General features: G+C 39.9%; 1 protein-coding gene across 9 annotated transcripts in view; it reads right to left on the bottom strand.

The window, feature by feature from the left end:
* LOC108542653 (transducin-like enhancer protein 4) overlaps positions 1–22,466 on the bottom strand; it is a 159,590-nt gene that overhangs the window by 126,892 nt on the left and 10,232 nt on the right. The window contains exon 1 of one of the 9 annotated variants that reach the window (XM_017892742.1): positions 1,348–1,466. The exons of the other annotated variants lie outside the window; for them this stretch is intronic. The gene's annotated coding sequence lies outside the window, so the exon portion shown is untranslated. Of the gene's footprint in view, positions 1–1,347; positions 1,467–22,466 lie in introns of those variants that run through there. 9 annotated transcript variants of the gene reach the window in all.

Genomic DNA, 22,466 nt, shown 5'->3' with positions numbered 1-22,466 from the left:
CCCAGCTACTTGGAGGCCAAGGCAGGAGAATGGTGTGAACCCGGGAGGCGGAGCTTGCAGTGAGCCGAGGTAACGCCACTGCACTCCAGCCTGGGCAACAAAGCAAGACTCCGTCTCAAAAAAAAAAAAAAAAAAAAAAAAAGAAAGAAAAAAAAAAAGAAATTAAAGAAAAAAAAAAAAAAAAAAAAAAAAACACTAATCTTAGGTATTTTTTAAAAAAAAAAACCTGACTGGAATAAAGCTTAAAGATTTAGACCAAAGATACTGACAGTATTGCTAGCAAGTTGGTAAACCACATGCCTAAGCTTTATTTGTTTGAGTGCTTATTTTGTTAAAAAAAAAAAAAAAAAAAACAAACTACTACTGCTTAATAAAGCAATAAAACAAAGTGATAACGTTATAAGAATTGATTTAATAGGCCATCTATCGTTTCCTAAAGGACTGATTAAAACTAAGACTTGCTGTTTTTAAAAACTCTGCCCATCCTACTTACTCCCATGAGAAAAGGATACTGTCTATAACAGGGTAGTCAATTTGTATCATCTTAAACAATGTGAAAGTGTCAATATTGAACCTTTTTTCACAACCCCCATACCTCCCTTCCACTGCTTCCCCCAGGGAGTTTAACCAAAACAATGATTTTACTAATGATGATACCACCAGCAATGTCAATGTGGTTTGCGTGTTGAACTCATATTTATGTTATTTTACTGCATGTTAAGTGTGCTTTAAAGTACCCTATGTGTGGTTCAGTTAACTGAATATTCTCGTGTCCCATTTATTTGTCCTAACAAGATACATGGGGCTCTTGTTTGTGGTGCTCACGTGGGAATACGCAGAACAAAGTCCTTGAAAAGAATCAGGGTGTGCCTACACTTCATGGAACTATTCCAATCTATCCCTAGAGCTAAAGCTATATTTTACTGAAGCATTTTTACAATGGTTTAAAAAAAAAAAAAAAAAAAAGGCACCCTCTTTTTCCTCCCACCATGTGAGCTTTCTAGAGGTATATCTTTAGAAGAAATCCTAGATAGGTGCCTATCCACCTACATACATCTTCTGGGCTCTAGTTACTATGTTTAAATACTGCTATAAGGTTAAGAGTGATCGAGAGAGATAAATTATCAAGGTTGAGAATGACAATCATTGTGCCAGACGTCCAATTACTTGTACAAGGTCAAATCATTTCCATTCTCAAGTCTGGAAAACACTGTAACCAATGTTACCACTGTTATACTCAGTTCCACCAGAGGGGAGAGGCAGGGAAAATGGAAAGAAAGGATGGGAGGGAAAAGTGGGATGTCAGTGGGAGTAGGGAAAGAAAATTACTTTCTCTAGAGAGCTTACCTTCAGCCTGCACAGAACAAGGTGGAACCGGTCAGAGAACCTGATTACTCTGATTACTAAGACACCCAAGTTCTACGAATAGTTCTTTCCTCAGCCGGTGTGTCAGAGCGAGCCTTGCCAGCTGCCTGCTTTACATTTTACTTCTCTTCTCTCTCCCTCCCCTCCTCCTCTTCTTCCTCCTCCTCTTCTTCCTCCTCCTCCTTCTCTCTCTCTCTCTCACAACTTCCTCTTTCCTACTGACATAAATAAATGTACGGTTGTCTTTTAATGCTGATTTACAATTAACCTTTTCCATACTTAGCCACAGTAGAGGGAAGAAAATACTCCTTGTGCCCACAGTAAATGGAGATCATTCATCTTGATTTTTCCCAACATGATATGTGTGATCAAAATGATGTGAGAGATACCTAAAGACAAAGGAATTTTGGATATAGGAATAACACAAAACAAAACAAGACTAATCGTCCTTAGTTCTCATCAAGGATGCCTATCTCCAGGGAAAGAAGCCACCTTTTATACAGAGCACCATGCTCTATTTTTTGGTCTTTCCTCTCCTTTCCTTGTCTTTCCTTTCCTTTCCTTGTCTGTTTACTTCTTTTCTCTGTTTTTCAAGAAATCTCCATCTATCTTGCATTTCTCAGTATTTTCTTTCCTCTTCCTCCAATTCTAGCATATGGCCTCTAGTGGTTTCTTCTCCCTCCTCCCAATTACATAAAATTTCAATTCTTTGAAGCTGTCACTACCAAAACATCCTTACAATCCCTTTGTTTTCTCACTATGAGTAGCCACTCTTATCAAAATCCAAGTTTTGGCCTTTTCCCGTTTACTGAGATACCGCTCTGCCATTACTCTTCCACTACACTTCCAGGTGCAGGCACAGTCAGCAAGTGAATAAATGGGCCCTGGCCTGGCTGGAGCAGAGGGCACAGCAAGGAACGAGGAGACAGTCCCTCTTCCTAGCATTTGTACTTGCTCCTCCCTCTACCTGGAACCACCTTCCCCAGATCTTCCCATGGCTCATCTCCACCCACCATTTAAGTCTCAGGCCACAGGAGACTCCCTCCCATGCCTTCACTTACCATCCTCAATTACTCCTTCTCCTCCCACATTCTGGCCCGTTATAGTTTTGTCTTCTCTTGACAGTATTTGTAATCATCTGAAATTACCTCATATATATTTTTGATTACATAGACTAGACTACTGCTTCTCTAACAGTAATGTATATACTAATCACCTGGAAATGTTAAAATCCAAATTGGAAAAGGGCCTCAGAATCTACTTCTAACAAACTTTAAGGTGATGCTGAAAATGCTGGTCCACAGACCAGACCCCTAGTAGTAAGGTTCTAAAGAATGTAGGCTCCAAGGCAGATAGCTTTGTCGCACAGCCCCACTGGCTGCTATGTCAAAGACACTCAATATGCTTTTGTTGAATAAATAGAAGAAACTACAGTTTAGGTGGTTAGAATCTCATGAATTTTTTTTTGTGGGCATGCTAAAATTGTTTGGGAATACAGGCATACACAAGAGATATTGTGAATTCAATTCCAGACCACGACAATAAAGTGAATGTTACAATAAAGCAAGTCACACAAATTTTTTGGTTACCCAGTGCATGTGTGTACTACAGTACAGTACAAACATAAAAGTTATGTTTGTACTATAGTTTAAGTGTGAAGTAGCATTATGTCTTTAAAATATATATATATAGAACACCATAATTAAAAAACACTTTATTGCTAGAAAATGCTAACCATCATCTGAGCTTTCAGTGAGCCATGATCTTTTTGTTGACAGAGGGTTTTCACTGAATACTGACAGCTAATCAGGGAGGTGGTTGCTTAAAGTTGGAAGGCTATAACATTTTCTCAAAAACAGACAATAATTAAGCTTATTAGCACTGAGTGTCTCTTCCTTCCCAAAGAACTTCTCTGTAGTATGGGATGCTGTTTGACAGCATTTTACTCACAGAATTTCTTTGAAATTTCAGAGGAGTCAATCCTTTCAAACTCTGCCACTGCTTTATCAACTAAGTTGATGTAATATTCAAATTCTTTGTGGTCATTTCAACAGTGTTCATAGCATCTTCACCAGAAGTATATTCAATCTCAAGAAACTACTTTCTTTGCTCATCCATAAGCAGCAGCTTCTCATCCATTCAACTTTTTCATGAGATTGCAGCAATTCAGTCACATCTTCAAGGTCCAACCCCAAAGACCATCCTCAGGGTCTTGAACCCCTCCAGAGGCATCCACAAGGATTGGAATCAACTTCTTCCAAATTCTTATTAATGTTGGTATTTTGACCTCCTCTCATGAACCACAAATGTTCTTAATGACATCTAGAATGGCTAATCCTTTCCAGAAGGTTTTCAATTTACCTTGCTCAGACTGACCAGAAGAATCATTATCTATGGCAGCTATAGCCTTACAAAATGTATTTCTTAAATAGTAAATCTTAAAAGTTAAAAGTACTCCTTGATCCATGGGCCACAGAATGGATGCTGTATTAGCAGGCATGAAAACACTAATCTCCTTACACATCTCCATCAGAGCTCTTGGGTGACTAGGTACACCAATAATAGGCAGTAATATTTTGAAAGAAATCGTTTTTTCTGAGCAGTGGGTCTCAACAATGGGATTATAATATTCAGTAAACCATGCTATAAACAGATGTGCTGTCGTCTAGGCTTTGTAGTTCCATTTATAGAACACAGGCAGGGTAGATTCAGTGTAATTCTTAAAGGCCCTAGGATTTTTGGAATGATAAATGAGCATTGGCTTCAAGTTAAAGTCACCAGCTGCATTAGTTACATAACAAGGGAGTCTGTCCTTTGTAGATTTGAAGTCAGTCACTGACATCTCTTCTCTAGCTATGAAAGTCCTAGATGGCATCTTCTTCCAATAGAAGGCTGTCTTATCCACACTGCAAATCTGTTGTTTGGCGTAGCCACCTTCATCAATGATCTTAGCTAGATCTTCCAGATAACTTGCTGCAGATTCCACATCAGTACTTGCTGCTTCACTTTGCACTTTCACGTTATGGAGATGGTTTCTTTCATTAAACCCAATGAACCAACCTCTGCTAGCTTCAAACCTTCCTTCTGCAGCTTTCTCATCTCTCTTGGCCTTCACAGAATTGAAGAGAGTGAGGGGTTTTGCTCTGGATTAGGCTTTGACTTAAGGGAATGTCATGGCTGGTTTGAGCTTCTATCCAGACCACTAAAACTATCCCTATGTCAGCAATAAGGTTGTTTCACTTTCTTACCACTGGAGTAGCACTTTTAATTTCCTTTAACTTCTTTTCATTTGCATTTGCATTTATAAGTTGGCTGTTGGGCATAATACACCTAGCTTTTGGCTCATCGGCTTTCGACATGCCTTCCACTCTAAGGTTAATCATCTCTAGATTTTGATTTAAAGTGAGAGATGTGAGACTCTTCCTCGCATCTGAACACTTGGAGGCCCTCCTATGTAAGGTTATTAATTGACCTATTTCAATACTGTTGTCTCAGAGAATGCAGAAGCCTGAGGAGAGGGAAAGAAGGGGGAATAGCATGAAGCAGTCAGAACACATACATTAATTAAGTTTGCTGTCTGATGGGGGCTCAGTTCACGGCACTCTAAAACTATTACAATAGTAACATCAAAGATCACTAACCACAAATCACGTAACAGATAAAGTAATAATGAGAAGGTTTGAAATATTGTGAGAGTTGCCAAAATGTGACATAGAGACATGAAGTGAGCACAGACTATTGGAAGAACGGCTCCATTCAGGGTTGCTACAGCCTTCAATTTGTGAAAAAACACAGTTTCTGTGAAGCACAATAAAGCAAGGCCCAGTAAAACAAGGTATGCCTGTAGCTAAAGCACATTAATATATCAACCACAAAGGAATATCTATCCAGAAAACCTGCTTAAATTCTGGTATGGTTTATTTAGCTTCCCATCACACATCTTTTCTGGCATTTAGGATACCATGCTATTCAAAAGAATAATAAATTATCGTAGTGTGCAACAAAAGGAAATGCAAATTCATTCTGGACAATTCCTAACGGGTGAATAAATGATTAAAGTTTCCTATCCGAAACCTTGGCAAAATATGTGTTTTAAAGATTATTTTAAAATATAATAAAGGAAATGCAGCTTAACCTTCTTCTTGAGATTATTTATACCAGATTGCTAATCACCAGACCCACTGAACTGAGGAATTTGTTAGACAGCACCCTGGGAGAGCACCTTGTATACAGCGTTCATGAGAAATCTCTACAATGTTATCTCGAGTGCACCAACTTGATGATTTTAATAGCCCAAGGAAAGGGCCTACTCATGCGATGGCATCACTAGGTTCACAGGAAGTAAAAGGACAGTTCCTAATAATTCAAGGTGTGGTGGTGGAGCTCAGGAATTATACACACTACAATGTGTAGATGAGTTCATACTTATTAACCCTGTTCAAAACAAGACAGTTAGAGCCAGGCTTGGGGAGCCATGGGCACAGCTGCGGCAGGACCCCTAGAGAGAACAGGCTATTCAGATCCCTTCTGAACGAGGTCCAAGAGTTGCTGCAGCATCACGTGCTGAGTAGCAGGCAACCAAACCCGGGATTCCACATATGGATTCTGATACACAAACTGCCTCCCCACTGTCCCTGACAAACCTGTCTGGACACTCTCACACTGCAGGAGGGTTTTAATTATTAGGAAGCTTTTACTTAAACTAATTCCTTGCCTGTTTCTGTGTGTTTTTGTTGTTGGGGTGGTGTACTGCACACAAAGTCCACTACCATTCACTGATGGCTCACTCAAGCTCCTTCAATGGCTGGGGGAAGCCACCTGAGACAGGCTGAGAAATGAGAAAAAAGAAGTCCCTGACCACAGACTGAAAACTCTCTATAATCAGAAAAATCATAGCATTTTCCCTATAATCAGGCTCACATCTACTTTTGTTTGTTTTCTTCTTTTTTAATACTTGACTACGCAGGTTGAGAAAATTAAAGGTAAAGGAAACTATTGTGTTCCTATATTCCTAAAAATGTACTTCAGGTAGCTTTTAAATTAAATTCTGTAAGCAGTTTAAAATATTTAAACAAATATACCTTAGAAAAAACCTAAACCACGAATGTATTACTGCCTTTTTGCCCATTCAACAAATACTTATTAAATATCTACTTACTATTTGTCAGGACTATTGTAGGTGAATGAAGACAGAGGGGTGAACAAAACAAGCAAGTCCCCGCCGTCAGGGAGCTCCCATCATAGGTGGAGGGAGACAGAAGCACACATACAAGTATATAAAGAGGAATTTCAGATACTGAGAAGTGCTATGAAGACAAAATAGGGGGTCTAAGAGAGAGCCCTGGGGTGGGAGGTGGGTCTGGTTTGGATGACATGATCAGGCAAGGACAAAAAAAGAAGCGACTCAAAAGTTGAGATGTGGCTAAACACAACATTTTCTACACCACATGTTGCAGATGTTATTAACAAGTATTATACACATAAAGGGGTCCCTGGTCAGATGACCTCACACACTGTGAAGAAAGTTAAACAGTTTTCTTTACTGTTGGATATCTCAGAGCCTTTCATTTGATAGTGTTCGCTACACATTTTTGGAAAGGAGCACATTAAACGCAATTACGACTCAAGCTTCTTTGGCTTTGGGACCCTCTCTCCTCAAAATTCGGAGAGGAGATGATATTCCGTGGGAAACACTGAGCTCGTCAGTCGTTTCCAGCCCTGGCCTTCCATCAGCATTACTAGTCGACCTTTCACAAACAACCACACCCAGGACTCACTCCAGACCAATTAACTCACAATCTCCAAAGCCAGGACCCTGGTTTCGGTTTTTAAAGCTCCCCAGGTGATTCTGATGTGCAGACAGGATTGAAAACCATTAAGCTAGAGCACAGGATGCATGCAATAAAAAATAGAGTGGAAAATAAGGACAGAAGGGGTTCACTAAGGTCAGACTGTGGAAGGTCCTGAATGCCACTCTAAGGGGTTTGAACTTTATTTAGAAGGCAGTAACGGCCCACCAAGGTCAATTCCTAGGAAAGTTATGATAAGTACCAGACAGGTCAAGACACCACAGTGCATTTCTGTCCTCCACCCACTTCTTGCTACTGATTATATTTAATACTGTGGACAGAAAGAAGAGATTCATAACCACAAAGCATACCACAAGAGGAAAGATGGAGGATCAAAGATAATTTCAGAATAGGAACAAAAGGAATTTCCAAAGCACCTCCGACTTAGGAAATTCAACAAGATGTTTTCAGTTACTGGCTCCTACTCTAAACTAGAAGCTGTGGTAGAAATAGCAGTTCCGAATGCAGAACTGATCTGAACTCTTGAGGTGTTTATAATTTAGTTGGGGAAAGATCAAATATAAATAAACACAATAACAAACGCCATGTGTTAAGTGCCCTAGGTACTACAGAGAGGGGCCCTGGAAATCTAACAGTGAGAAGGGGAAGAAAACCCTTCTGGCTTTGGCGATAGAGTAATGTGAACCATATTAATTTCATAACTTTCGATTATTGTCTGCTACTCTGCCATATACTGCGTTATAATCTGAAAAAAACAGTACAGGAACAAGATAGGACTCACAGAGCCTATAATCTACCAAATGAGACAGACATTGAAACAAATATAGAATGCAGGATATTTTAAAATGCTTTTTAGAGGACTATTTCCCTGAGTAACTGAGAGTGAAATGAGTCTGACACACAAAGAAGGGGGCAGAGAAAAGGGTAAGACCATTCCCAACAAAGCCTGCCATACCAGAACGCAACACTGACATTCAAAGAAAAAAGTGAAAGGGGTAGTATCAGTACAAGGTGAAGGTGGAGAAGTAGATCCAAAAGAACCTAGTGGACCAGGATCATCTTTATCCAGGACATACTAGTTAGGAGGCTATTGCATTACTCGTGGTGAGTCTTTTTTTTTTTTTTTGAGACAGAGTCTCACTCTGTCACCCAGACTGGAGTGCAGCGGCACGATCTCCGCTCACTGCAACCTCCAATTCCTGGGTTCAAGCAATTCTCCTGCCTCAGACTCCCAAGCAGCTGAGATTACAGATGCATGCCATCACGCCTGGGTAATTTTTTTTTTTTTTTTTTTTTTTAGTAGAGACATGGTTTCACCGTGTTAGCCAGGATAGTCTCGATCTCCTGACCTCGTGATCCACCTGCCTCGGCCTCCCAAAGTGCTGGGATTACAGGTGTGAGCCACCGTGCCAGGCCAGTGAGTCCTTTTAAACATGGTGGCCAAGGGTGTTCACCATCCTAACATTAATGGAATGCTTGCTCTGTGTCAGATATTTCACTTAATGTTCAGAACAATTTTAAGAGGATTATTCTCGTCCCCATTTTACAGATAAAGTCAAAGAAGAGAAAAGTGGTTAATTTACCATGATCACATAGCTGGAGAAAAGCAAACAAATGCAGGAGTAACTGGGAGCTGATACCAGAAGACCTCATGTTTGACTGGGTGTGGCTAATGAATGAGAGAGCAGGAGAATAATCAGCTGCCTCTCTGGGTTTCTGGCTTGAGAAATTGGGTGGATGGTGGTGGCATTTCCTCAGATAGGAATCACTAAGCGGGCTTGTGGGGGACTATGTCATTTCGGGACCTGTTGAGTTTAAGTATCTATAAGACATTCAAGGCAAATGAGGACATACAATGGTCTCAGAGGAAGGGTCTGGGGTAGTAGAAAAAAAAACCCTGAGATTCATCTACTCAGAGTGAATAAAATTACCTAAATAAAAGGGCAAAGTAAGCAGAGAAGAGGTCAGAGCCTTATTGGGAATAATGGCAGGATTTTCCAGGGGCAGAGAAGGGCCCCTAAAAAATGACCGGACACCAAAAGATAGATATAGAAGTAGACGGGAGGTCCAGCAAGCCCAGATAAGGGAATACAGAAGGCAAAGGCTGTAGGCAAAAAGCCTGGAGACCACCATAACCTCTAGTATGACAACAAGGTCTGAGGGTCAGTGATGGTGACTGTGGTGAGAGCAAGGAAAGCAGGCAGGTTGCACATGGAGAACTAGTGGATTATGTGGCTTCATGAGATTAGACAACCAGGGGAGTACGGAATCAATGACTCCAGTGCGTAAAACCTGGATGATATGGTGCTTCCTGCCGTTCACTAAAACAGGGAAATCACAGGCTTGTGTCAAGGTTTGTTTAGGGGACAATTATGGAAAGGCACAGGAAGAAGTCAGAATGAAGTGACAAAACATTCTGAAAGAACACCAAATAGTATGAACGATACAGCTGTGCAGTCCCAAACCCTAATGTGACTCCAATTTCTAGTCTAGCTAAACCACGACTTTAATAAGCAAACTCCAACATGCTTCTGGACTCCATTTCTATAATCATGAAATGGGAAGAATGGCTGCCCCATATCTGGTTGGCAGAAATATTTATGAGGGTAGGCTTACGAATAAAATCCCTTAAGGTAAGCAGTTCTGTTTTAAGACAGAATTGAGATTAGATAGCGCTACCAATTGAGTGGCTGTATTGTTAGGTATCGATTCAAGCTTAGGGCCCTTTCTGTCTCTCAATTAAGAAAGCATCCCTCACTAATTTATACTACACAGGGGAAGGGTTGCAAGGACCATGAGGCGGCTAGGGAACAGATCTAAAGCGGGATGGGGATGCCAGACTCACTGGCACAGTGGCAGAAGACACGCGCTGCCTCAATGATTGGAAGGAGTGAGCTCACAGGCCTAGCCCCAGAAAACTTGCTTGTTTTCTACTTTTCTTGCACTTTGACCCAGAAAGGACATTCTCAGTATTTATGTTTTGCTACTGGTGAAGGATCTCCCTTCCTCTTTTCTTGGTGAACACATAGTTGCCCTAGATGCAGTGAATTTTATAAATAGTAGTAAAGAATAAAGAATATCATCAGGCAGGGGGAGGGGAGGCAGGCTTCATTTTAAAGATTCTCAGACAATAACATGGTCCTGAAATTTAAGACTACAGAATAAAAATTCTTCGTGACGTACAGAAGTATGTTATCTTCGATTAAGTAGATGGTAAAAAATGAAAAACAAAAATTATGTCAGAGAATTTAGAAGCACTCAGAAGGATTTAAACAAGTTTTGCATTAACCAAAGCACAAACTGCAGTGCTTCTTACAGCTTCAGTAAGAAGCTACTACTTGTAAACCTGTGTTAACTGCCTTGGACTTAACTATGCTACGTACATTCATACCACCTTGAATTTGATTCTTACCTTTAACCTAACTTGCCTTTAAATTTACTTTTTTATTTTTTAGGTTACACTTTATGAACTTCCACTTCAGTCCATTCTTAAATTATAAAATCACCTGATACAACTTTTGACTGATTAAGTATTCTAAAGCAGGAAAGTAGCTCGTTCCCAGATTGTTACCGATCAGCAAAAACATAATGGTTAACTATGTTTAGTTCAATGGAGTTTTTGTTTTGTTTTTTAAAGATGAAGACATTCTCTATGAAGAAAACAGTGAGTTAATTTTTGCACAGGTAACAAGTACCTTATCTCATTCACCCATCTTTAAGAAATAGTTCACAGACCTGCACCAGTCCACAGACCACTCTGAGTGTCACTACTCCAAAGCAACATTCCTCAATCGCAAACTATAATTTCTTACTGCCTTAGACTTTAGGTGATAGGTACGTTCCTCCAAGGTAACCAAATTCTCCAACACAGCCCTAAGAAATGGAGCATTCCTTAACCTCTTCCCTGGTTTACTTACAGAACCCAAGTGTCTACAGTTGCAAAAACTACTTAAGGGTGGGTGAAGGCTTGGAATATCAGTTCTTCAGACACCACCATTCAGGAGTCTTTCCACTCGGCCATGATGCCTGCCAATGAGAGGCTGAGTTGCAGCAAACAAAAATAAAGAACCACAAACTATAAATAGTATTTTCTTATTTCTAAAAACAATTGCTAAGTGATAGGGTTAAAGTATAGAGTTAAGAAATGTTACAGCTTAAGTATGTTTGAGCTTTGAGTAAGTTGGAGTTGGACTTTTGCTCCCTTAAACTTATGCTTAATAAATTTTCTGCAAAGAATGTACATGCATGAGAAGAAAAATAAAACAAAATGCACTTCATGATTCTTTTTGCCCATTTACCCCAAAATATTAAGAGGTCAATATGGAGAGGGTACCTGTTGAAGAGACGAAAGGAGACAATACAAAAGTGTAAGTATCTGTTGAAGTGGAATGAGCTAAGATAAGAAGAAATGAAAACCCTCTTCTCTACAGCAAATGTAACAACTCACCAGCCACCAGCTAGAGCTGTCAGGCTGTCTAAAGCAAGGTACTATTAAAATGACTTCAATATGAGGTGTTGTTTCAAAGATGCATGAATCTCCCCCCCCAAAAAAAAAAAAAAAAAAAAATGCATGAGTCTGGATGGAGCTTAAGCAATGAGAGGTTACGCAGATAAGATAATACACTATCAATCTTCACATACTAAATGTGGGATATCACTCAGGCAGCACACAGACTCCCACGAACTATATAAACTATACCATGGAGATATAATGTAGAAATGGAAGACATTTTGGAGATGTTTTGGCTCCTTGCTACTCAAAATGTGGTCAGTGGACCAGCAGTATCAGTATCACCTGATCTTTCTGTTAGAAATGGAGAGTATCATGCACCAACCCAGACCTACAGAAACAGAATCTGATTTCAGCATGATCCCCAGTGATTTGTATGCACATTGAAGTTTGAGCAGCACTGCTATAGTTCACTAGTCCTCAACCTTGCTGTACATCAAAATCACCTCTGTAGCTTTTAGAAAAATACTGATGCCTAAGACCCAGATTAGGGGGCTGGGAACCAACATGTTATAAAAGTAAAATCCAATCCTAGACCCTTGTTTTACAGATGAGGAACTGAGACTCAGAAAAGTTAAAAGAAAAGTTAATTGGCTGGGTGCAGTGGCTCACACCTGTAATCCCAGAACCTTGGGAGGCCGAGGTGGGTGGATCACGAGGTCAGGAGTTCAAGACCAGCCTGGCCAACATAGTGAAACCCTCTCTCTACTAAAAATACAAAAAGTTAGCCTGGGGGGCATGGTGGTGCGTGCCTGTAATCCCAGCTACTTGGAAGGCTAAGGCAGGAGAGTCACTTGAACTTGGGAGGTGGAGGTTGCAGTGAGCCAAGATCATGCCACTGCACAGCAGCTTGGGCAACAGAGTGAGACTTTGTCTCAAAAATAGGAAAAAAAAAAAAAAAGTTAAATAATTTACCAATGTCCCAGGAAGTTACTGGCTGAATTATGGCTAGATTTTTAAAAAGATTTAGGGTCACGTTGCCTATAAGAAGTTGAAGAAACTGTAAAGTTACCAATAAGTCAACAATAATTTTAAAGATCTGAGGTTTCATTTTATCATTAATTTTTTGTGCTATATATTTTATGTATCACTCTTTGAACCTTGACTAGTATTTATTCATGAGGGGGACATGATCTCCATCAGACACAGCATATATGATGGAGACACAGGGATGCCTCTGCCTGGTCAGCAGTTGGAACTGTAGGAACAGCTGTAGGAACATGAGTGAGTTTTCTTTTGCTTTCTAAAATCATTGAATCTTGTTTAATTTTCTTTAATACTATGTTTTTAGCAAAAATACAAAGCACTTCAAAACCATCTTTTAAAGGCCTCAATCTAATTCAGACTGAAAAGTCCAAGAACAAGGACAATCACTGTGTTCTGACTGCTTAGAGTTTCCAAGAGTGCAGAACTGATAATTAGCACACCAAGAAATAAACTTTTGCCACAAGTGCTCACCCTTTTGCTTTCTGATGATTATGTCATTAGATTCAAATTGCCTATAAATTAGTGCTAGATACATGGCAGTGTGGTAGGAGGTGTGGGTAGAATGAAGGAAATTAAAAGCTGTGGTCAGACTTGAAAAAAACATCCCATAAAGCAACGTATGTTTCTGACAGTTGAAACAGACTGCATGACAGACAGCAAAACCACATTTCGGTTTTTGTTTTTTTTTTTTTGGAATGGATCTGTGGCTTTATGCCACCAAACAATATTTTGGTTTACCAAAATGTATTCTATGGCCTTTTAATTTCATCTTAACTTTCCTTACTATCACTGCTGTTCTCATTCTACCAAGGCAGCTTAAGACAAATGTCTAAAAGGGGTAAAGGTTGAAAATACAGAATATGCCTCACATTAGGGAGAAAAAAGAAGAAAATTAACCACATGCAAATAATTCGCATTGACTAAAGCATATATTGTAATTTCAGTGTTTAGCTCATCAGGGACATAGCGAACAATGGGAATAATTATTTCTTTTGAAAGACAGTAGTTGCCCAAGACAATTATTGACTCAGCCTTATGTCTACATGAAATTTCTCAACTTAAAAAGGATACACAATCACTGATATCCAGAGTTGTTGGCCAAGTCATACAAGAAATAAAAAATAGAAGGAAGAATGACTGCAGCAAAGAGTTTCAATGATAAACGAATAATTTTGAGGATTCTGTACGTACTTCTAATGTTAAAATCCTTTACAGATGAAAAGTTAAAATCAATTGAATTTACAAATTCCATTATGTCTACATAAAGGTAATGGCAGTAACCGAGCAAAATGACAGAAACTCTCTATCTCTGGCTGGGTGCAGTGGCTCACCCCTGTGATCCCAGCCTTTGGGAGGCTGAGGTGGATGGATGGCTTGAGCTCAGAAGTTTGAGATCAGCCCGGGTAACATGGCAAAACACAGTCTCTACCAAAAAATACAAAATTTAGCCGGGTATGGTGATGAGCACCTTTAGTCCCAGCTACTCAGGAGGCTGAGGTGGGAGGATCACCTGAGCCCAGGAGGCTGAGGCTGCAGTGAGCCATTATCACGCCACTGCACTCCAGCCTGGGCATCAGAGCAAGACCCTGCCTCAAAAAAAAAAAAAAAAGAGAAGAAAGAAGAAAGAAGAAGAAAGAAGAAGAAAGAAGGAAGAAGGAAGAAGAAGGAGAAGGAGAAGGAGAAGGAGAAGGAGAAGGAGAAGGAGAAGAAGAAGAAGAAGAAGAAGAAGAAGCAGCAGCAGCAGCTCTCTTCTATAGTCCTACAAAGGTCAAATAGTTCAACCAAGGCACATGCCCGTAAAACACAAGAGGTTCTTGGAAGGATTATAAATTTGGCAGGAGAGATGAAAGTAAGGTGATGATATGAAAGCAAAAGAAGCAACAAACTCATTCATTCCCTCCTCTTCCTTCTTTTACTCCCTCCTTCCCAGGCACCATACCTGGCAGCATTATTAACACCAAGTTCTCCCCTTCTAAAGTATCTTTTTTTTAAATCAATGAATGGTACCATGACTGTCCCTCTGCAGACATCAATGTCTTAGGGCCTTTCTCCTATGCATTTCCATACTCTTCACCCAATGAAATGCAAGGTCATAGGGATTCCTCCTTTCCAGTTCTACTTCCCTAGTTCAGACTTCACCTCCTCCACCCTGTCCCTCTCCAGTCACACCCCTCTCCACTCAAATCCTTTCAACAGCGTTCACTGACATTTGCTCTCAGGCCTCATGCTAGCTGTTGAGTAAATTAGCAAGACAGATATGGTCCCTTGACCAACTAACTGATTAATCTTTCCTTTCCTTTTTTTTGTAGCCCAAGCACTACCACCAGCATTCAAGGCCTTCTACAACGCATCCCAAACCTATCTTCCCAATTATTCTCTCCTCTACCACTCAAGAAAGCTGGAAACGCTAAACACAGACTGAATATGCACAGCAGTTTCCAGTCCCTGTGGCTTCCACTTGGAAGCCTACCCTTTCCTTTCATCCTGCCTAAGTGCTCACCGTCCTCTGAGGTCTCACTAAAATGTGCCCACCTCCTCTGTAATAGCATCCTTAATCACTCAGGAGCCAGAAAGACTCCCTTCTCTTCCATCTATGTCACAACTGTGTATCCACTGCACTGCTTTGCATTGTTTACAGTGGTCCAAATGACAGAAAAAGACTAGATTCTCATGGAGGCAAGCCTTGTATCTTTCCTAACCTGCTAGCCCTCAAAGCAACCTGCACACACTATAAGGTTAATTAGCATTTGCTGGATGAACAAATGAAAGCCTTTGCATTCCCTCTGAGGTGACCAGGACTACTGGCTCTTGGCAAGTAACCCTCCCAATGAAAGAATAAAACAATCTCATGAAGATTAAGTTATTTTTCATGTTTAAGTATTTAGGTTATAATCTTCTTAAACTTTATAATAAATCCAATTCCAGGTATTTCAATTTGAGCAGCTAAATATTTCAGTTTAGAAAGTTAATTTGCAGGGTGAGCCTCAAACAGAAAGAAAGTGGCAAAAAAGCATGACTCAAAATGTAAAATCCAGTATCTAAGAAAGTGGGATTTGTAAATCTAATCTGGGAAGAAGGCATAAATGCCACCTCACAAGTGTGCATCCTAAACTGATGCAAAATAACCTAAAAATTGTTGCTTAATAAGAAAACCCTCTTATCAGCTCTTACATCTAAAGCAGGTCTTTACTATAAGCCTCCTAGGCTAGCCATATGGAGCCTTTGGAAATGAGCGCCCATATTACAAAAGGAAGGGTTTTGTATATAACGTACTTTGCCTGCCGCAGCCTCTCCTAAATCTGACACCTCTGAAATGTAAGGAGAAGACTTACAAGCAAGTAGGGTTGCCAAAGGTTTACCTCCCCATTCCCAGAACCTAGAGAAAGGTGGAAGCTTAAGAAGCACACATTGGAATTTGGGGGACACAATTTCTCCCTTAAGAAGCCCAAACAAGCATTTTGTCTTCCCCCAGCTCACCCAAAAAATGTTCAAGCAAACAAGCAACTACGGAACTGCTCTTGTTTTTTACTAGCCACTTTAGGTTGACTGTATTTTTGGGGGGTTAACTAAGGTAGATATACTTAGAGGTAAAATCACATTCCTAAACAGTTCTCTGTCCCCCCCAAAAATCAAAAGCCTTTAAAACAGTCACCCACATTCATAGCACAGCATAGTGGAATTTGTGAGGGGAAAAGAAGTCCAAGTAAAAGAGGTTCACTGATCAGTGTCCCCACATTCAAAAATAAAAACGAACCCATGTTGTGGACTCATGTTACTTAAAAAACTCAAGTTTCCATTTTGTGTATTACAGTGTGATCAGGACATGACAAAGACAAGTATAACGTACTTTGCCCTAAAGAAAAAGAGCAGAGGGGCTATTTTGCAGTAAGATCTGCCCTAATCCTCAGTTGGGTAGGATCAAGCCAGAAATGTCATGTTGAATTCTCAGGCGGCCCGGTCTATCATATACATCTTGGTACCAACCAGACTGGTGTCCCAGGAACACGGTTGAAATGACTGAGAATGCCCAGCATGGACAAAAAAAGGCTAATAAAGGGCAACACTTCTGAAAAACCTAGACAAGGAGTAAGACTAATTCTAGTGACTTCAATGGGAAGACACGACCAACGGGCCTCACATAAAAAAAATTTCTGCCAATCCAATACCTCCACTGAAAATGTCTCCTGCCTTGTGCGGTAGCAGCACCACAAAGATCTGGATGTTTTCGGTGGAAATCAAGCTGATTTCCAATGAGAAGCTGAACTTAAGTGTGAAAAGTCCCTCCCATCTAGGTTTATCACAGTCCCTTCTTTAGGAAGATTACAAAGGATCATGTAATATCTCCATTCGGAACTTAACTACCACTAACCCCACTCTGCTTACCATCATGGGAAAGGCAGGAAAAAACCAGAAAAGGTAAGTATGGTTTGAAGGATTCTCTCAAACTGACTTAACTAGAGAAGCCAGACAATGCGCATACTTGGCCTTTCTCTACTCAGAGGTCATTATGCCCCCAACCTGTAACTCTCCAGGCCATAAAAAGGCAACATAATTTAATAATATTTTCTTCTCTCTAGAGCAGAGTTTCTGAGTGTTGGCACTACTGAGATTCTAGGCCAGCTAAGTCTTTGTTGTAGAGGGCTGTCCTGTACATGGAAATGTTCAGCAGCATCCCAGATTCTACCCACTAGATGCCAGTAGCACCTCCAAGTTGTGACAACTGCAAATATCATCACATTGCCAGATGTCCTCTGAGGAAAGGAACTGCTCCAGTTTGCAACCACTGCTCTAGCACAGTACCTCCCGAACTCTGTTGTTTGGATTCCAGTTTCCTCATTGAACCAGTAAGGGCTACGGATTCTGCCCTCACAAGACAGGTATACAATTATGCATATAAATTCCAGAACTATATAGAACCTTTCAAACTCAGCCAAAAACCTCCATCTCTCCTCCACCCCAGGCAGGCACTCAAAAGTTTACAGTTCCCTGAACATTCCCGTGTGACATGTGGTTATAAAAGAAGGTGCCTTGCCTGTTTTAGAAATCTCATAGTCAGAGGTACAAAAATATCTAGAGGCCTGTGGTTATCCAGCTAGGGACAAACAGTAGAATCTGTGACAAAAGACGAACCAATGAATGAGTCCACTAATCTAGTGTGTTAATTTGCAAAATAAAAATAAAACAAAATACCCAAATGAGACCAGCTATTATTTTTAACATTTAAGCTCACTGTGTACAGAACACAGCAGCAAACGATTTGCTTTTTCATTTAAAAAACAAGGATAGTCCTGGCGCAGTGGCTCACACCTGTAATCCCAGCACATTGCAAGGCCGAGGTGGGCACGATCACGAGGTCAACAGATCAAGACCATCCTGGCCAACATGGTGAAATCCTGTCTCTACTAAAAATAGAAGAAAACTAGCTGGGCATGGTGGTGCATGCCTGTAATCCCAGCTACTCGGGAGGCTGAGGCAGGAGAATCGCTTGAACCCAGGAGGTGGAGGTTGCAGTGATCCGAGATCGTGCCACCACTCTCCAGCTTGGTAACAGGGTGAGACTCCATCTCAAAAAAAAAAAAAAAAAAAACACACACACACACACGGATAAACAAAAAAGTTTACCGTAGTCACTTATGAGGCATTTATTGCCAGTGGTTCAGAACCAGAATGTAGGCTCTCAAGCCAGAATGCCTGGCCTTGACACCCCTACTCTATAACCTACCAGCTATATAACCCTGGGCAAATTTCTCAGCTTCTCTTTACCTTAGTTTCCTCATACACAATAAGGATTAATCAGATCTCTCCCTCAAAAGATTACAAATTAAACAAATTAATACATCTGAAGCATTTAGTGCTTTACCTGGTATCCAGTGGGCACTCGATAAATTTTAACTGCTCTTATTATCACTAACACTTGCCCAAGATATACATATGAAAAATCTGTTAACTATATGTAGTTATTGATGTGCTCTTAGCCTATAGAAGGACCAGTAAGATGCAGCTAAACTGCGAAAAAAGCAACACCGCAAATGGTTCTAGGCTGTGAAACACTGGCAATATGAGGATTATTTTAGCTGTCCACACAACAGCCTAACACTGTTCAAAGCGAGATTCTACAAAAATACAAAAAAAAAAAAAAAAAAAACTGACTGTATTTCCTCTTATAAAAAATATCTTAAAACTTAACTTACTAAAATGGCATGCCTACAGTACCAAGCAATGAAAGTAGGAAGGAATTTTATTTTTAAGCTGGTCATTTAAACATCATATGATGTTAAGAGTTGAAAGATATCTTAGAAATAAATCATCTGGCAAAGCATGAATCCAATTCTCAATTTTAAAAATGCCAATCAGCAGCTCAAGGACCTGTAGTAGACTGAGATAAGAACTCCCACTCTCTGATTGCCTATCTAGGCCTTTTTTGCTCATCATAGAGCCAGGCCCTCCCTAAGAGCTCAGAAACAAGGAAAGCTTACATAAAGGTGACTGATACTCAGAACATGTGATGCCACACGAAATGTAATAAAATGAAAAAAATTAAACCATTCCTTTAGCTGTTCCATCATCCATTCACTCATTTCTTCTACTATATTCCAGGCATTGTTTTAGGGGCTAGTGGTACAGCAGTGAACAAAACATATTCTTCTGTATACAAAAATATAGTCAGAATGAATAAGGTATAGTGTTTGATAGCACAACAGAGTGACTACAGTCAATAATTTATTGTACATTTAAAAGTAACCAGAAGAGTATAACTGGAAAGTTTCTAACACCACAAAAAGGATAAATGCTTGAGTTGATGGATAGTCCAGTTACCCGAATGTGATTATTATGCATTGTATGCCTGTATCAAAATAGTTCATTTACCCCATAAATATATACACCTGCTATGTACTCCTAAAATTAAAATAAATTTATTTTTTAAAACCAAAACCACATTCTTCCTTTTTGGAACTACACTTTAATGAAGGAACCTGATCTTTACTGTGTCTTTGATTTATAAATTCAAAAAGGCCGAGATTAAACATTTCTCCCTTCTATTTATGACTAAGCCATTCATTTACAACGAATTTATCTTCCCAAAGGAAAGGATCCCTGATGGGACAAAGCAAGAAAGTCCTGAGGACTTGAGATGTCAAGCTCACTGCAAGTCACAGTTTACAGACATGCTTTACCTCAAGCTAGAGAAACTGACATCTACATTAGATTCTGGAAGAGTAACCCCCGGAGCTAATTACACAACAGGTAATAAACTACTACATAGCCCCTTTGCACATCTTTGGAAGAAAATTATTGGATCACATTATAATTCATACAATTTCATGAGTCATACAATTAAGTTTTCCTTTTTTTTTTTTTTTGTGACGGAGTCTTGCTCTGTTGCCAGGCTGGAGTGCAGTGGTGCGATCTCAGCTCACTGTAATCTCTGACTCCCTGGTTCAAGTGATTCTCCTGCCTCAGCCCCCCAAGTAGCTGGGATGACAGTCACCCGCCACAACACCCAGTTAATTTTTGTATTTTTACTAGAGGCAGGGTTTCACCATGTTGGCCAGGACGGTCTCTATCTCCTGACCTCATGATCCACCCACCTCAGCCTCCAAAAGTGCTGGGATTACCGGCGCGAGTCACACGCCCGGCCTAAGTTTTATAATATATGCCAAAGGAAAAGTACAAAAACTAATCACTTTAAAGATTTTATTTTATATATACTTTAATATTACATGTTTTATGAAAATTGCTCTACTTCTGTGTCAACATTACTTTAGCCTGAACGCTGGCCATAAGAGAATCAATGAATTGTAAACCACCTACTAATTAAGGGTAGAACTTTGTCATCTAACATCTGCATCTCACTGTGTTCATCCACAGGATGGGGGGAATGCTTTATTATTGGGGTATACATAAAAACAATGGATGAGAAAGTACCTTATAAAAAATAAAGTATCAATATTATATAAATATACATTTCTACCCTAGGCACATTAGGTAATTTTGGATTTTAAAAATTCTGAAAGTAAGTGCTAAAAGAGACTTTCTAAGACCGAAAAAAAAAAAAAGTCTCAATTTCTGTTCACTGGGTCTCAGCAACAAACCAAACCGAAATGGTCATTTTAACCAAAAGAGTTAAAAGAGATTCTGGCGTTCATTTATACCCTAATCTAAAGCTGAGAAAAGCGTGGCCCTTAAAGGTACGGTACTCAGCAATACCACAAAGCTGGTTCCTAGCAAGGCCAGAAGTAGAATCTGAGGCTCCGGAATCAGTCAAGCATTTGGGGAGAGGAGTAAAGCTGATGATGAAGTATTCCAAACATATCAACTGGAATAAGGCAGAAATATCTATCATACCAGCGTTCTGACCTTCAGTTAAACCCAAGATCTATTTTACAGGCTAGCTGATTTCAAGCAAGCTATTTAAACTCTGTGTCTCAGCCCCCGCATACGTAAAATGCAAATACTACTACTACTATAATTTCATAAGATGGTTCTAAGAACAAGTGAAATACTATCGACACGATAAGCAATCTAAAATTGCTTAGTTATGATTACTATTCTTTCAACATTATTCTATCTCTACTAATAAAAAAAAAAACTAAGACATTTTCAAAATTCCTTGTCCCTTGAAAAGAACTAAAAGCTTGCATTTTTTACTGATTTGCAGGGAAGTTAGCTAAACACAACACAATATAGTCAAGATCGATATTGCCCCACATTCATTCAAACCACAGGTAAAAGAATTCTTCAGATTAAACACTGACTAGTGATATAGTGATGTTCAAAATGAATTTTAAATTCTGTTCGGAACGATTCATGTTTTCATCTTTAAAAAGGCAGACTCAACATACTAAAATACATATATTCAACTTCAGCTATACTAACTCGTTCCTGAAAGGCACAGCAAGTTCGGTTACTTTTGCTTCCTCTTTCCAAGTATCACTTTTTCACAAACTAGTAGACAACACACACCTGAGTATGCTTGAGATTCAGTATTTGTTATCTTGCAACCTAAATACACCCTTGAAAATATTAAATCACACATATTCTTCGCTAGCTCTAACTGCTATTCTCTCATTCACCAAATATTTTATTGCGCACCAGCATCTACTATGCGATAGGCACAGTGCTCAACACCAGCTACACAGCAGTAAACAAAGAAAGCTCCTGTTTTCATGGAGCTTACAATCTAGCACAAGAGAGAGACAGGCAATAAACAGGTATGTATCTAATATAGTGTGTTTGCATGGTACAGTTCAGAATGCCAGACAGCCAGTTTTATGAAGCACTTTTCTAAAAGTGGACCTTGGCTTTCTATTTCAATATTGCTGATCCTAGACTCCCTTTGGGCAGGGCATAGGCAATGGGAGGGTAGAAGGGAGGGGAGGGAGAAGCTGTACTCAAACACAAACACAGATCAGATCTCTCACTAGACATGACAGTGTAACACTCTTGGACTGCCAGTAGCATCACCATGCTCCTCATGTTGCAGAAAGCCAAACGCATTACAGAAACAAGCACATTATTTGCTGTTTGGAAACAGCATGGTCAGCAAAGGGAGCCCTGGAAGGGAAGTCAAGAAACCTACTATTTCCTCTTCTGCCAGTGACTCTCACTATGCAACCTCGGGCGCATTCGCTGACCTGCGTGAACTCTGGTATCCCCACCCGCGTGCTGATCCTCCCTGACTGTGACACTGGGCTAGTCTCTTAAGCCCTTAAGCCTCAGTGTCATCTGTTAAAGGAGGCCAGTAGAATGACATTGCTTGGCAAACTGTTGGGTACTCCACTGACAGAAGCTAT

This window comes from Rhinopithecus bieti, unplaced genomic scaffold (assembly GCF_001698545.2).
Source record: "Rhinopithecus bieti isolate Rb0 unplaced genomic scaffold, ASM169854v2 scaffold_19708, whole genome shotgun sequence".
NCBI classification, from domain to species: domain Eukaryota; kingdom Metazoa; phylum Chordata; class Mammalia; order Primates; family Cercopithecidae; genus Rhinopithecus; species Rhinopithecus bieti.
Note: the sequence above shows the minus strand (reverse complement) of the source record. Positions and strands in the feature narration are given on the sequence as shown.